This window comes from Malus sylvestris, chromosome 6, assembly GCF_916048215.2.
Source record: "Malus sylvestris chromosome 6, drMalSylv7.2, whole genome shotgun sequence".
Lineage (NCBI taxonomy): Eukaryota > Viridiplantae > Streptophyta > Magnoliopsida > Rosales > Rosaceae > Malus > Malus sylvestris.
Window position 1 is genome coordinate 20,500,680 of NC_062265.1, and position 15,894 is coordinate 20,516,573.

The window sequence follows — 15,894 nt, forward strand, 5'->3', positions numbered from 1 at the left end:
AAAATAAATATCCACCTCGAACCACAATTCTCATGACCTAAAATAACTACTTGCATCATAAACATAACATACACATCACTATTAAAACGCTTATCACAAATTTCACCACCACATTCATTGGCAAAATAATATCAACCTTAAGGCATAAGTCTCATTGGCTAGATAAATACCAAACATCAAACCACATCAACCATTTACATCCACTGCTAGGAAGTCCAACTACGAAAATATGCTCTAAAATGCTTAGAAGTAACATATGGTAGAAAAACCAAAGTTCAGAGCAGTAATAGCTTTGATAATAACATGATGCACCCCATAGTTAAAAAAATCTTTCTTGGTCATAAGGACCACAGAGCAATTATCCTTTAATGAAACAATAACACAACTAATACATATACACCATTAAACAAAATTACCCATAGTAAATTTAAAAACTTTATCTTTTTCTTCCTTTCAATTTGTTCTCTTTTAAATTGCTTTAAAATATAGCCATCGCTCGCGTAAATTAGTGAGCTACACCTCCCACACTAATTACATTTCATCAACCAAATAAGAGAATTCACATATCACAACTCTAACGGTCAACTAAATTAACCCTTACGAATCACATTGCCACGAAAATATATGCTCTTCATCAATTTGGTTCGCAATATCAAATCTGACAATAATATCTCATGACTATGATAACCAAACCAATCCAAACAAATTTGTAATTTATAAACCTTTCCCATCAATTATTTTCATCTAACGAAAAAAAAACTTAGCTGAAACAAATCATTTATATTACATAAACTCAATTTCATTCCACAGGTTCATTCACGTCCACCCACCAATCTAATTTTAATGGGGAAACTACAACCACATTTTATAGTTCCATTTCCTTTCGATAGATTACCATAAACCATCACCACTGTCGTAACTATTAAAATTCTCAACCATGGTAATCCTTGGTTATAAGGTTTTAAAATCTCTATTCATAATCATTATTAACCGAACAATGATTTCATCATTTTTTCCCTTGATTCCAAACAGTGATTAGTAGACTGGAAAATATTGTAATATACCTGGCCAACACACATCACACTTTCTTTTTTCTTTTTCTCTCTTTTTTTTTTCACATATCCACGGGCATTTTTGCCCAATTCACACATCCACGGCCTTTTTCGCCCAATTTCACATTCATGGGTCATCGTGCCCAATTCACATTCGCGGGTCATTGTGCCCGATTCAAATCACATCCACGGGTCATTGTGCCCGATTCAATTCACATTCACGAGTCATTGTGCCCGATACACATCCACTGGGTCTTTGTGCCCATACAATATTTCTCACTGGCACAGGTATAATACAATTCTTCCCTCTACTTGTCACCATTCCACCATCATTTTAACACTCAATTCCATTCAAAGCATCATAATTTACAACATATGCATTTCACATAATTTCCGTCATACTCATAGAACTTATGAAATAATGCAATATCAATATAATTTATAATTCACACCCACATCTCAATAATATTCTATAATACATAACATAATGTTAATCCAATTCATTTCACTTCATGATGATTCTCAACATGTATGTAATTCACATATAAAACATGAATGCCACTTTATTCACAAAAATTGTGAAGTCACACAACCATAATGCATACCATAAGTCACACCAACAAGTCTCAAGAATAGTGCATCTCATAGAATAGGACCATTTGCTTTGATACCATTTGTAACACCCCGCCCCGAAAATATTTATTTTCGGCAATAATTATCGGTGATAGGCCCAAAAATTTAAACTCTCATTTATTTAGCTACCAATCTTCACGACACTTTAATTAAGTTCCTTAATTCCACACGTTCTATAACCTTAATTCTCTTAGCAAAGCATAATACAATTTATTTATCAATTTACTACCTTTACTGCACTTAAATAAATTTACGATCTAAGAATAATTCTCAACTAAAATAACATTCTCGATTATTTAAGGCTGCATCTAACACTGTTAGACTGCCTACGTACCCTTGAGCGGGATCAAGCCTCTCGTAGTTCACATACCATTCCCAATTCATTAACTTTAACATCTTAGTGACCAACAATCACAAATTTAGTCCAAACATTTTCATCACACCATGTGAACATAAATTATGGATTCAAAACATCAAAATTAGCATGAAAAATGGCAGAGTCGGCCCACTGGCCAGGCGCCGCCACACGCGCCGCCGCGGGTGGCGGTCGGCCGCCCCGACTTGCCGGAAAAATTAACTTTTTCCAAAAATTTCCAAATTTTACAGTTAAGTAGATCTTAATGAGTAGAACAACTTTCATACCTATGGCCAAAGCCAATTTGGCCGAGAAACACCTCAAATTTCCCACGAACCATCGGAACCCTTATTTTTTGGTGTTCTTGATTCGACTCCAAAACAACTCCGACGCCCTAACCAATTCATGGGCTTTGTTCCTGGGTTTAGGGAGAATGTTCTAGTAGTAGTAATTGGAGGAGTTAGCTTCATAATTGGTGAAACACCACCCAAACCGCCGCACCCTTCTTTGAGGGTTTTACATAAAATCGAACCTAAATTTAATGGTTTTAGAGAGAAATTAGGAGGGAGATCGAATGGAAATAACATGAGGGTCATTTTGGCACCTTTGCCTGCGTCAAAGGTGGCCAGGTGGGGTCACGGGTTGGGGAAAAAACCCAATTTCCCCATGCTTCTCTCTCTCTCTCATTTCCCTCCTCCTTCTTTTCCCCCATTCGTTCCTTTTTTTCTCCCCCCCTGATTCGTCCATCTCCCTTCTTTTCTATCCTTTCCTTTTCATCTCAGCCACACACGTGGCATTACAATAATGGCTTCAGAAATCTGGAGCCTTCTAATTATAGCCAAATTTACAAAAATGTCCTTGACTTTAAACTTTAATAACTCTTTCGTTATAACTCCGTTTCACGAATGGTTTACGCCTACGCGTTCGTGAGATCGAGCTCTATCCACATGTATAAATTGTGACCTCAAAAGGTCTACGGTTTTTAATTTATAAATTTTCAAACTTTAAACTTCATAACTAGTTTAATTTTAAACTAAACTCAAGTGAATTAATATAAATTCTCAATTTTTTTCACATAATCATAATTTTGACATTCAATTCATATATTTATATATTTAAATTTTTCAGGGTATTACAAATGTAATATGTTAGCCGGAACTTCTGTGGTAGTCTGTACGGCTGAATTCATAGCTCTAAGTCAATCTAGCCGGAGTCACTACAATGACCTATACGACAATATACTACACATAAGTCGGAACCACTAAAAAGGGTCTGTACGACAAGATTGGGTGTAATATAGTTATGCTCAATTTTACTCTCTCATAATAGTCAGGCGATAAATCGCTAGTCACCTACGAATCGGAACCATAATTAAGGTATGTACAACAAGACTGTGCCCTTAAATTGGATCCAATATGAGCATATAGTGCGGGAGGTGACATAAATAAACAGGCATGTACTTCATATCCCTGACTAAATCATAATCACCCTAGGTGCAGTTTTATGAGCTCAATATTATTCAATCATATATCACATCATCGATGATTCACATAACCAAACGTAACTTACCTGAACTTACATGTGCCTCCATAGCACCACATATATATATATATATGCAACCATGAAATGCATATTCAGAATATAAAAGCATTTGGCATATTATTTCAAAGCATACTTTCCTAAAAAATGCATTTCTGGGAAATATATCAAGTATATAAATATATACTGAAAACAAAAGCCCACTCACTGGTATGTCGACGAATCGTAACCCCCGAGTCGCCCGTGGATACGCTCGTCCTCGGGATAAGTCTCACCTATATGCGTATTAACTATAAAAACGTTATTTTAAAGCCATAGGAAAAACTAGCTAATAACTTCTCATACATTGCTCAAAATGGTATATGAATATACCACAGTGACCTACACAACCTCAAGATCATCCCCAAATTTTTAAATAAATTTTTCGAGCTCCCACGCTCCGCCACACGCCAGCAAGGTCACGACAAAACGCACCCCCACGCGCGGCCAAACCTGATGGATTCCCTGACCACCGTTAGGGAATATTCCTTTAAAACCTAACAAATTTCATTACATTTATCTGACGATGTCAGAATATTCCGTCAGAATTGACAGAATATTCTGTCGTCTTTAACCTCAGACTCCGGCGACCGTCACCGTCGGCGGAAACTGGGAAAATCTTTAAACTCACTATTCTCACTCGTTTTTCAACCAATTCCTATGAAATTATACCAAAATGAAGCTTAGGGTTCATAGAATCACGTTATACCTATTTGAAGCTTCAAATTCCACGAGATCACGTCGGAGCAAGTTCGAAAATCCGGTGACCTCTGCAACTCCTCGAACCTGGGCTTTCCGACGTCCAATTTTCACCAACGATGCACCCCGAGCATCGAGGGAAGGTCCTTGAGCTTGCTACGGTCCTGAAAATCGAAGAAATTCATAGGTTTAAAAGTTGGTGAACAGTGTCACCCTCGAAGGTTCGATTTCCATGGTTTCCTTACGTTCAAACTTAACCAAAACTCATCCAGAACACTTAGGAGGAAGAGAAGATACCTTTAGGAGCCCTGAAATGGTTTGAAACCTTGACGATCACCACGGTGGTACTGTACCTCAACGGACCTCTCGGTTTCAAGGGTTTTTCTAAAGCTCTACGTTCTAAAATTGTATGGATGAACTCGTATCGCCTCGAGGAATACAATGGTGAGCTTAATACCTTCGATTTGTGAAGTTTGAGGTGATTTTGGTGCTTGTCCGTACATATGAAGAGGAGAGAGAGTGAGTCCGAGAGAGAGAAGAGAGAGCACGGGAGAGAGAGAGAGAAAGAAAGGATAAGTGGTCCAGATTTTTGGGTCACCAATCAAAACAAGCAATTTCCTTACTTCCAATTGGGTCCAAAAACTTAGGAAAGTAATGAATGGGTCCAAAATCCAACTTAAATCACACCACATACTTTAACATCCAAGGGTAAAATTTTCATTTCAAGTCATTGAGAATAATCTTCCGGGACGGGCTGTGACAAAACACCTCCTCGATCGGGGTCTTTAAGGAAAGCTGGGAAGCCACCTCCTCCAAAACTGTCTGGCCCTTCTCCACCATGGTGGACTAGAAAAATGAAAAAAAAAACAAATTAATTTGAATATACATGTAATTAATATTAATACAAATTGAATATTATAAATGTGAAAGAACTTACATGAAGTTGCTCCATCAGCTTATCCCCGAGCCGAACGTACACCTCCTTGAATATGTCAATTTCAGGAAATTTTGACCTCACCTGAAAATTTTTAAGAAGTGTTAACATAGATTAGCAATTGTGTAATAAAGAGTAAAAAGATTGAAAACTTAAAATAAATATACAGTTACCTTACGTTGCTCCTCCAACCTATAAGAGAAGAGTTGTGACTCGAATCGGTGAAAAAGTTTCTTCTTCGACCGATTGATCGAGTTTGCCTTCACTTTTTTCTGTTGAATTAAAAAAACGTATTAGTTTAGATATTTACAACAAATGAATGAAAAAAATGAATTGTTTATTTTAAATTGTAAATTTTTTTATTATTATATTATTGAAATATAAATTATACGTACGAAGTATTTCTCGTCTTGAAAATGGCCGCAGAGCCACTCCCATTCATCCTGACGATCCAGCAACTCCATAGGGCACCCAACTTCTAAAGCGACCTTTGAACCGTCATATAGCTTATAATGCTTGTGGAAGTCACTCTTCTATTAAGTGAACCTACTGGAACAAAGGTCATTGATGTACTCCATTTGGTTGGAGAGCTCATAGTGATGCTGCAAAACTTAATCCATTTGGTTGGAGAGCTCATAGTGATGCTGCAAAACTTAACAAATAAATAGTAGTTAAAATTTATTATCTTTGTATACTTTAATAAAAATGTAGTATTTGAGGTTGAAAATACTTACCGATAATTCATAAAAGCATGGTGTCCTTGGTTTCTTGTGGCACAACTCTCCATGACTCTCACCTGAGGGGGCAATGGCTCCTGATAACACAACCAACGTCGGTGGCCAACACACTGTGTTGTTCCTTTGTTGCAGCTGCACGATGTTGAGGATCCCACGTAATGTTGATCTTCTGGGTCATGGTGCAAGTGGTCTTAGAAGTCTTTTGCAGTTTGCAAGGGGCCCTGGTTTTTTTTTTTACCTACCAAATAAACAAAGTAAACATTAGATGATTTCTATTTTCTACTGACAATTCGACAGAACCTCCCCTAAAACTATAACATTTCCTAAAACCTGCACACAAAATAACAACATAAACAACACATTCACCCAACAATTCAAATAGTTTATACCAATTGGGGACGTTAAAACAAAATTTACAACTTGTAAAGTAAAAAACACAAAAATTGGTACCTTCGGCTCATTGTTATGTTCCCCAATTATAGGTTTTATTCGACCACCAAAACCCTAAAACAAAAACCAAAGAAATCAATGAAATTCATGCACCAATTGAACTAAAGCTTCAGGCGAAACTTGAAGTGCTACAAATACTACAAAAGGAGAATTATTTAACAAAAAAATTGAAAAAGAAAATTGACAACATACAATTCAATCATATAAACCCGAAAGAACATGGTTCAAATCCAAACTCTACGAATCCTGAAATAAAATTGACTAAGTGATTGCAAGAAATAAACATTTCAATCAACACTTAAATATAATTTTATAGGCTGGTTTACAACTTGGGATGAATGTATAGCTACATACACAGAGATTTAACCCAGGATTCCCAATTCCGTAAATCCCTAAATCCCAACCCAATTTTAACCCCAAACCCCTTACTTCCAACCCAAGTTTAATCCTAAATCCCTAAATGTTGTAATTACTGGGTGCTTACCTAGTAATATTGCGGCGGCGAGGAAAGGGTGTGGTGTCGGAGTACAACAGATAGGGAGATTTTCAGAGAGACAAAGAAACAAAGAGAGGTGTGAGAAAGGGAGAGAGGAGCTTGAGGTAGTGAGTCTGAGATATAGAGAGTGCAAGAGAGGGAGAGAGAGGGAGAGAGAAGCTTGAGAGAATCGAGCGAGAGAAGGAGAGAGGAGCTTGAGAGAATCAAACAGAATCGAAAGATAGATTGAGTAAGTCTGAATGGGAGACAGAGAGTCAAGGCGTGGAATTAAAAATGCACCCAACTTTGGGGAAAAAAAAATCAAATTTTTACATTTTTGCACGACGAAGATGTATAAACTTTCGTCGCGCAACCAATTTAAAAAAAATAAATGTTTTTTATTTGCACGAGAAATATTTATACAACATCGTCGCTCATAACTATAAATTTAATTTATTTTTTGGTTTAAATAAATAATTATTTTTTTTAATTTCATTTTGTTACAAATTTTAAAGGAAACTTTTGTTTGTATACAACATTTTTAAATACCATTCAATACATTTAATTAATGTACATCACAATTTTTCGTTAATCCTTGTTTGAACTAGAATAAAGATAATCACTATCGTTAGATTCAGACTCTCATTCCTCCTCGTCTGTAGGCATATCAATATCGCCGTTCGTGCGCTCGGGTGCATTGTAACGCGGCAAATCCCTGAGGTCAATCATAATGGAATCGATCGGTATTTCAATTTCAGGACCTCCAACTACCTGATACGGTTCTTGTACAATAGTCATATCCTGCAGTGTATCTGCACCAAGTGTTATTGAAGTCTCCAATTGTTGGTAAGCAATGTCACCATAATCATCATCGGCAGTAGGATCTCGGTCCCCAATATCATACACCCCTCTGTGCTCAATCTTCTGAACTACTTTCCATCCCCTCCCAACCTTAGGGTCATCTATAAAATTTGTGCATATTTATAGGAAGGATAGGGCATTTGCGCGACGAAGGCTTTGTCATGCAAAGACCTCACTAAATACTTTCATATTCTGTTAATTCACATGCACTAAATGCTCAGACTGAAAACTGAATGTAACTTGCGTGATGAAGCCTTTGTCACGCAAGTGTTCCTTGATTTCCCAAGGTTTGCGTGATGAAGCCTTTGTCGCGCAAAGATACAACAAGCTTTGCACGACGAAGCCTTTGTCGCTCAAAGATATAGAGGGAAAATCTTCTTCACACATTAGGTTTCCCGCCAAAAAAAAACCGTGTTTTTCTTGTTGGCTTTGAGCGGCGAACATGTTTGTTGTCGTTGTGCAAAAGGTTTTGCGCGACGTAGGTCGGTTCATCATTGCGCGATGAAATTTGCTTTGTCACGTAAGTAATTTTTTGTACTAGTGACCTAAGCTTCCAATTGTAGTTTTTTACCACCTGAACTCTCTTAGTTGTTGGAATCTACCACCTCCTGTACTTTTCATCCATTTTGCCGTTAAAGCACGTCACTTGTGGGGTATTTTCATCAATTTACTTCATAGGGCTAGTTAGAATAAAATAGCTCCTAAATGAAATTGTTCAAGTCAATATGGCGCCAAAATTGGACGCATAAGTCAAACCCCCAATTTTGTAAAAAATTACTAGATTTTTGCATAAATTCATTGAATATGTTATAGTAATGATTACATAGTCCTAAAACATTTTAATGGCAAGCCAACTGATGAACAACATTAGGCCTCCAATTTAGTTGACTTATGTGGTGGACATGTCAAAGGTATTACATTACGTGATCATTAGTTAATTAATTTTGTAAGAAAATATGATATCGTTATTTAGCATTTTCTCTCACAATTTGATAGGTTCATGCAGACGTATTATGTTCGTCGTGTGCCATGCATGCATATAGTAATATTAGGTCCATGATGCGACTCATCATTTCTGATGTAGTATGGGGTTCATGTTATCGTAATCAACAAATGTAGTATAAATATCATTACTCAAATTCTTAGTCCTATGGATATTCTATCCACCATAGGTAGAGGAAATGATAAATTTCATGATGATGTGAGCATGACCATTTAAAGTGATTTAAAGATGTTAATGCATAAATGGTATAAGGAATAAGTATCACGGCAAAACAAGAAGAAAAAGATCGTTCGCGTTCAGATATATCATATATGTGGAATGACCAAGATTAATTACCAGTTTAGTTGACTTAATTAAATATTAAGTTTGAATCAGATTTAGTCTGATAATTAATTATTAGATCCCCAATCTTTTTCAATGACTCTATGAACATCAAATCCCCAATCTCTTTCAATGGCTCTATGAACATCAAATACAAGAAGAGTAATGTAAACGCTACATGGTTAGTAAGTTAATACCGTGTTAACAATTAGTTTGCATTCACTATGTACCCAACGTCATTTCAAGACCCAAACAATTCAGTTTTTAGGTCATTATTCCAAGGAAAACGCTAGCAAAAAATTAGTTAACATCGAAAATCATTTCATCATTTAATTGTTATCATGAAAATTTTCATTGTTTGTACAAAATATTGTGTTAAGATATGTTATTTTGCCAGAGTTTGATGACTAAATGTCATCGGATTTGGCTAAATTTTTCCAAACATGATTTTTGAATGATGACCTAATCAAAGAATTAAAAGTTTCGATCATGAGGTGATGACATTGTGGAGTGAACAAAAATTTGTGGGCATTCTTTCTAAAGCTACTATATATAATACATTTCAACAATCGAAACCATCTACATTTTAAGTACTCTCTTGAGGACCGTCTTTGTGAAGGAAAAAATCCAAATACAAAACTATATGGTCATGTAAAATGGCAAAAGACACGATTCGTCAGATAAACCTATAAATAAAAATGCGTGTAATCAATTGGTACACAATTACTAATTTAGCCAAATTTTGACATGAATAATCATTGAAAGGGAATCTAAAAACTGAACAATGTTAAATTATGTGAATCACATATCCAATGGTGTTATGACCCACTTGTAACTTTACATATATACACTTAAAAAAAATGCTAATCTCAGAGTTTCAAACTGGTCATGAATCATGATAAATTTGTTTTTATCTATAGATATTTAAAGGATTTGATGATTAAGAATATCATCAGCAGCGTTCCTGATTGTGTTTTGGGGGGGGGGGGGGGGGGGGGAATTTGGTTAGTGTGGGAGCAGAAGATGAAGGTCCAAGACAAGCCGTGACATGCTTGATTGTAGTTTGTGGTTTGTGGTTTTGTACAATCTTTTTTAGCGAAAATAGTAGTGGTTTCAAACTGTTATGTACCCATCGTTCATATTAGTGATGTGATGAAAAAGAAAAAGAAAAAAAAAAAGAAAAAAATAAACGTTATATTATTGAACCGGTGATAGGTAAAAAAAAATTCGATCAAGCATATGAGATACCACCACTCTCAATTGTCAGACTCATTTTCGCCTACTCATTCATGGCCAAAACATTCAGAGACAATTATTTCTTTTTTGAAAAAATATTCAATCTTCGTTTGGGAGTGATTGTGACTTGTGAGAAGACCAGAATCACCATTGAAAAGAACCACTTTTTCATGTGCTTCTCCATTAAAAATTACATGAAAGTTAGTAATTTACACTACTACAAAAAACACTTTGCACGACGAAATAAGTTTGTTGCGCAAAGTGCAATTTCGTCACGCAAAACCTTGCGCGACGAAATTTTGGCCTTGCATGGTTCGTCGCGCAAAGCTCATGAAGATAGGGTTTGCACGACAAAAAATAATCTTCATTGCACAAAGATTTTTGTTTTTTAATTTTTTTAATTAAATTAAATTAATTTAATATTTTGCGCGACGAAATATTTTGTCTCACAAAGCATATGAGATACCACCACTCTTAATTTAATTATATTAATTGTTTGTCCAACGAAATATTTGGTAGCGCAAGATTTTTCAAATTTTTACTTTTTAATTTAATTTAATTGTATGATTTTATTTTTTAATTAATTTAATTTAAATTAACATATTCAAAATAAAATTACACATGAAAAATAGTGATCAGATTATCCAATATATATAATATATTCAAAATGTACACATAAATTAACAAAGTACAATAATAAAAATCCTAATACAAGTCTATTATAGTGGTAGTGGCGGGGGATATTGTGACAGCCCATCCCTAAAAATTATAGTTTTTATAATTTTTAAAGTATGAAATTACAAAAATGCCCTAGAAGTGAAGGTGTTGATTTTCATTGACCAACGCGTAGTGAAACGTACTAAATATTCTTTTAGTGTATTCCTGAAGTATTCAACGATACGAATGCGTAAACGCAAGCAGAAGTGAATTTGGATTTACAATTAAAGTTTTATGGAGCTACGAACCGAATGTGTTTTGAAGAAATAATTTATTCTAAGAATATTATATTATTTTGTACTAAATGATTGGGCCACATGGGTGTGGCTGAGAAAGGGGAATCAGGAAGAAGAAGAATCAGAGGAGAAGGAGAGGGTTACTGTCCAATCAGAAAGAAATGAGGGATGAGACTGACCAACCAGATAGGAGAGAAAGGAGGGAAAGGAGGGAAGGTGAGCAAGAGGGGAAGCCAGGTCTTCTTCTTGATCCACGGGACCCGGCCAAGCTTCAAGGCCAAATTCGTTCATTTTCCGGCCAATTTCGGGTGAATTGTCTTGAACCACTACCTGGAAACACCACCCTAGCCCTCCCTCTTCCATTTCCATCCAAAATTTGAAGGAATTTGGTTGAAGTTTGGTGGAAAAACCACCATGGGTACCGTGGGAAAGATTGCTCGAGATCCACCAAACCTGAAACAATTTCATTCAATTAACACCACCAAAACACTCCCCTAGAACCTAGGAACAAAGCCCAAGCAATGGTGGAGGCGTTAGAGCAAGTTTGGAGGTCGAATCGAATCACACCCAATTCTAGGGTTTTGTACCGTTTTAGCAAAATTGGAGCTTTTCCCAGCCAAATTGGCCTTGGCCATAGGTATAAAGTTTGCTCTAATCTTTGAGATCTTCATTTCTGTAATTTTTGAGAATTTTTAGACATAGTTGAATTTTCCGATGAGCCGAGGCGGCTGACCACCACCCGCGGTGGCTGGTGCAGCGGCGCGTGGCCTGGGGGCCGTTGATGTTATTCTTAGGTAATTAGATGCCTTGAGTTCATTTTTGGTAGTTGTATGATGTAGGTTGATTGTTGGAATCTAAATTCTCTACGTTATGTTAATAGGTCATTATATGAATCGACGATCCGACCGTTGGATCGTCACCAAACTTTAATATGTTATAGTACGTAATATTTGAGAACCATAGGAACTTAAGGATTGGAAATCCGACGTACGGATCTTCCCGAATTGGATTTGCAAGTTCATAAAATAAAATGTTGACCGCCACTTGATTTTGGCAATTGGCGGAGATCCGACCGTTGGATCATAATGAAACCTTAGGATGTTATTCTAGAAGTATAATATGGATCTTTGGAAGCAACGGATCGGAAATCCGTGATGCAGATCTTCCCAATTGAATTGCGTAGGGATGCGTTTTATGTAAATTATGTATTTTATCGATCAAAACTCTGAGATGTGATTCGATAATTGGTTATAGGCGACGATGGTTTGTGATGTCTCGATATGCATGCTAGAGAGTCGTAGCGCAGACCTCAGGTGAGTGGGTCTTTTCCTTTCTACTGTATATTATATATATATATATATATATATGATTGACAATCCCATAAATGTTTATAAATTGATTATTGCTTATGATTACTGTGAATACTTTGAAATACTATTGCGAACTACGAATGGCTTGATCCCTGTTTAGGGTACGTAGGCAGTCTAACAAGACGTTAGATGCAGGCATATAATAAATGAGAATGAATAATCAAGACAATAGCCTAGTTTGGGAATGGGGCATTACAGTTTATGCATTCTAGACCATTTGTTTATATGTTTATTTATCTGGAAATATTATGATATGTTGAATTTTAGACTTACATCCTAGTATTTCCATCTGTATATTCCTTGCACATAATTATTGTGAACACTCCGAAGTGCAAAGGTGAACGCAGGACACAAAGGTAAGTTCAGGTAAGTATACGGTATTAGTTGAATTCATGGGGTTATGGTATGACTACATTTATGTTTTAAGAAACTCCGACACTGTCATACAAGTTGCAATAGTAGGTAACTCCAGCATTGTCGTACAAGTTGCTTATGAATCGTACATGTTGTATTAGATGCATTTAAAGCTCATAAACATGCACCCCGGTGTTAGTGCTTCCGCCCGTGGCCAGGCACAGTCTTTCACGTAATGTTCACCTCCCGCACCATACGCTCACCTTGAATTTAAGATCGTTGCACAGGCCTGTCGTACAGACCACTATAGGTGGTTCCGACTCGTAGGTGACTCTTCACGTGATTGTAGCACTTGAGCATATTCATTTACACCCAATCCTGTCGTACAGACCACTACAGTGGTTCTGACTCGTGTGCAGGCGTAATGTCGTATAGGTCACTATAGGTAACTCCAGCTAGATTGATTGATGAGATATGAATATGCCGTATAGGTCACTATAGGTGACTCCGGCTAGATTGATTAATGAGATATGGATAAGTCGTACAGGTCACTAGAGGTGACTCCCGACTTATGAGTTAGCATATGTGATGAGATATGGATAAGTCATACAGGTCACTAGAGGTGACTCTCGACTTATGAGCTAGCATATGTGATGAGATATGGATAAGTCGTACAGGTCACTAGAGGTGACTCCCGACTTATGAGCTAGCATATGTGATGAGATATGTGATGAGATATGTGATGAGCTAGCATATGTGATGAAATATGTGATGAGCTAGCATATGTGATTAAATATGTGATGAATTAGCATATGTGATGAAATAGGTGATGAACTAGTATATGTGATGAGATATGGGTAAGTCGTACAAGTAACCCTGGGTGACTCCGACTTACGTACTAGTATGAGTTATTAATCGCATAATTATTTGATATTACTGATGAGATGTTGTGTTGTGGTATATTATGATTTTTCTGGAAATTATATAGGTATTGCAGTGAGGGGTTATAATGTTTTATATGGTTTCTATTAAAATCTTACTTACAGGGCCACTCACCCTTGTCTTGTCTTCACCCTCCAGGTTTTATCAGCGGAGCTTTCTTATCGTCGAAGATTCGTGGCGATTCTTAGTATTGGAGATTATTTCGAGGGTACGATTCTTAATTCCCTCTTCTGTACTTACTTATACTTTAACGTCACATGTGAAGTGGGTTTATTCCCGCTCACCAGTGCACTCTGGTATTTAGGCACTCTTAGGTTTAAATTTATTCACAATTTTTCCCACATCATCACATTTTATGGCTTTGTCACCTTCCAGGTGTCGGCCAGCACAGCTCGATTCAGAGTCCTAGTGGACATTCCGAGTCGGGTTATGTCAGATATGGTTTGATAGCGTCCTAATCCTCAACTTTAACCGTCAAAGTCTCGACGATTCCCTACCAAAAAAAAAAAGCAAATATGGTCAAATAACCAAAAAATAACATAAACTAATACCAAAAAACTGGCATAATCTCCCCTAAAATTGGTATACACCAAATCTGACCCCAAACTCCACCCCTTACCCTATAATCGACACCAAACCCCGCACCAAACTCAAAATTAACTCCAAAAACACTAAAATTTAGGGAGAATATACCTTTTGGCAAGATTGAGAGTGAGTAAGAATAAGAGGGAGGAGTGAGTGTGAGAGATAATGAAGAGAGAGAAGAGAGATTAAGTGAGAGGAGTGAGTGTGAGAGAGATGATCGGATTTAGGGAAAGGGAATGAGAGAGGAGATGTAAGAGTAGAGAAAGACATTGAGAAAAATTGTGGCAAAGTTATTTTGGTTTTAAAAACCGTACCACTTTGTGCGACAAAGGATACAAGTTTACACGACGAAATATTGGTCGCGCAAAGTCTTAAATTTTTTTTTTTTAAAAAAGAATTTCCTGCCTACCATTTTTGGCGCAACGAAGTGTTGGTCGCGCAAAGTTTTGTGCGATGAAGGATTGGTCGCGCAAAGTCTTGCGCGACAAAGGATTGGTCGAGCAAAGTCTTAAAAAAAATTAATTTCCCGCGTTCCATTTTTGGCTCCCGTCCAAATTTAAGGATTTTGCACGACAAAATATTGGTTCATCACACAAAAAATTTATAAAAATAATTTTTATAAATAATAAAAAAATAAAATAATTTTATTTTACAATTTAAAATATAAATAAATTGAAATAAATAAAGTTTAGGCGACCAACTGTGTATTCGTCGCGCAAAGAAAATAATAAAAAATAAAGAAATAATTTAGTTTAAAAATATAAAATATAAAAATAAGTAAATAAGGGTTAGGCAACGAAATATTAATATTCGTCACGCAAAGTTTTTATCACACAAAGTTTTTAAAAAATAATAAAAACTTATTAAAACAACTATATTTTAAAATTTATAATCTAAAATTAAATAAAAAATAAAAAATAAATTGGTTTAGGCAATGAAATATTTGGATTACGTCGCGCAAAGATTTAAAAAAATAAATTTTTAATTTTATTTATTTTTGTAAAGACTTTGAGCGACAAAGTTTAAAGTTTCGTTGTGCAAAGTGACTTTGGTGACGATGTGTGTTTCGTCGCGCAAAATTTCATCACACAAGACTTTGCACGACGAAGTTTAAAATTTTGTTGTGCAAAGTGACTTTGCGCAACGATGTGTGTTTCGTCGCACAAGGGGTTTTTTTCACTAGTGTGAATAGAGAAGTACGAGTTAAAGTGTTTCTTGAGGATTTGGATCCCATTCAGATCTAAATTGTGGGGATCCTAGGGATCCTCACATCTTAATCATTCATCGTACATCGTGCGGTCAGAAATTATTTAACTTTTTTATCTAAAATTAAACACAAATAGTACCTAACGAAAA